This window comes from Arachis stenosperma, chromosome 6 (assembly GCF_014773155.1).
Source record: "Arachis stenosperma cultivar V10309 chromosome 6, arast.V10309.gnm1.PFL2, whole genome shotgun sequence".
NCBI classification, from domain to species: domain Eukaryota; kingdom Viridiplantae; phylum Streptophyta; class Magnoliopsida; order Fabales; family Fabaceae; genus Arachis; species Arachis stenosperma.
In genome coordinates this window covers 29,997,481-29,999,392 of record NC_080382.1, presented here as the reverse complement: position 1 = coordinate 29,999,392, position 1,912 = coordinate 29,997,481, and the positions used below count along the sequence as shown (strand labels likewise).

Below are 1,912 nucleotides of genomic sequence, written 5' to 3'. Positions count from 1 at the left end.
AAATTTTCGAACAAGAGAAGGAGATGGCAGCCGAAAATAATAATAATGCAAGGAGAATGCTTAGTGACTTCACAAAGCCAACGTCCAAATTTGATGGAAGAAGCATCTCCATTCCTGCCATTGGAGCCAATAATTTTGAGCTTAAGCCTCAACTAGTTGCTTTAATGCAACAAAACTGCAAGTTTTATGGACTTCCATATGAAGATCCTTATCAGTTTTTAACTGAGTTCTTGCATGCTTTTCCCTTTTGCTGTAAGAGACAGAGCTAGAATATGGTTGGATTCACAACCTAAGGATAGCCTGGACTCCTGGGATAAGCTGGTCACTGCCTTCTTGGATAAATTCTTTCCTCCTCAAAAGCTGAGCAAGCTGAGAGTAGATGTTCAAACCTTCAAACAAAAAGATGGTGAATCCCTCTATGAAGCTTGGGAAAGATACAAGCAGCTGACCAAAAGATGTCCATCTGACATGTTTTCAGAATGGACCATATTAGATATATTCTATTATGGTCTATCTGAATTTTCGAAAATGTCATTGGACCATTCTGCAGGTGGATCCATTCACCTAAAGAAAACGCCTGAAGAGGCTCAAGAACTCATTGATATGGTTGCAAACAACCAATTCATGTACATTTCTGAGAGGAATTCCGTGAATAATGGGATACCTCAGAAGAAAGGAGTTCTTGAAATTGATGCTCTGAATGCCATATTGGCTCAGAACAAAGTGCTGACTCAGCAAGTCAACATGATCTCTCAAAGTCTGAATGGATGGCAACATGCATCCAACTGTACTAAGGAGGCAGCTTCTGAAGAAGCTTATGATCCTGAGAACCCTGCCATGGCAAAGGTTAATTACATGGGTGAACCTTATGGAAACACCTATAACTCATTATGGAGAAATCATCCAAATTTCTCATGGAAGGATCAACAAAAGCCTCAACAGGCTTTAACAATGGTGGACGCAATAGGCTAAGCATAGCAAGCCTTTCCCATCATCTTCTCAGCAACAGACAGAGAATTCTGAACAAAACACTTCTAATTTAGCCAATCTAGTCTCTGATTTGTCAAAGGCCCTTTCAGTTTCATGAGTGAAAAAGATCCTCCATTAGAAATCTGGAGGCACAAGGGGCCAGCTGAGTAAGAAAGTCATTGAAACTCCTCCCAGTATTCTTCCAAGCAATACAGAAGAGAATCCAAAAGAGTGCAAGGCCATTGTATAATCAATATGCCGAATGCACAAGGGAGGAGGAGGACGAAATCCTAGTGAGAAGACCTCCTGGACGTCCCTCAAGCAAGAAGGAGTTTCCTATTAGGATCCAAAGGAATCTGAGGCTCATATAGAGACCATAGAGATTCCATTAAATCTTCTTCTGCCATTCATGAGCTCTGAAGACTATTCTTCCTCTGAAGAGGATGAAGATGTGACTGGAGAGCAAGTTGCTCAATATTTAGGAGCTATCATGAAGTTGAATGCCAAGTTTTTTGGTAATGAGACTTGGGAAAGTGAACCTCCCTTGCTCATTAGTGAACTGGATACCTGGATTCAGCAAATTTTACCTCAAAAGAAACAAGATCCTAGCAAGTTTTTGATACCTTGTACCATAGGCACCATGACCTTTGCAAAAGCTCTGTGTGATCTGGGGTCAGGGATAAATCTTATGCCACTCTCTGTAATGGAGAAGCTGGGGATCATTGAGGTACAACCTGCCTTGTTCTCATTACAATTGGCAGACAAGTCATTAAGACAAGCTTATGGAATAGTGGAGGACGTGTTAGTAAAGGTTGAAGGCTTTTACATCCTTGCTGATTTCATAATCTTAGACACTAGGAAGGAAGAGGATGAATGCATCATCCTTGGAACACCTTTCCTAGCCACAGCAGGAGCTGTGATAGATGTCAACAGAGGTGAATTA

At 41.2% G+C, this 1,912-nt stretch overlaps 1 non-coding gene across 1 annotated transcript; it reads right to left on the bottom strand.

The window, feature by feature from the left end:
- Positions 1-366: 366 nt before the first annotated feature.
- On the bottom strand, positions 367-470 carry LOC130938573 (small nucleolar RNA R71). Its single transcript, XR_009069734.1, has one exon. It is a non-coding gene; the product is annotated as a small nucleolar RNA R71 (small nucleolar RNA).
- Between the last annotated feature and the right edge of the window lie 1,442 nt (positions 471-1,912).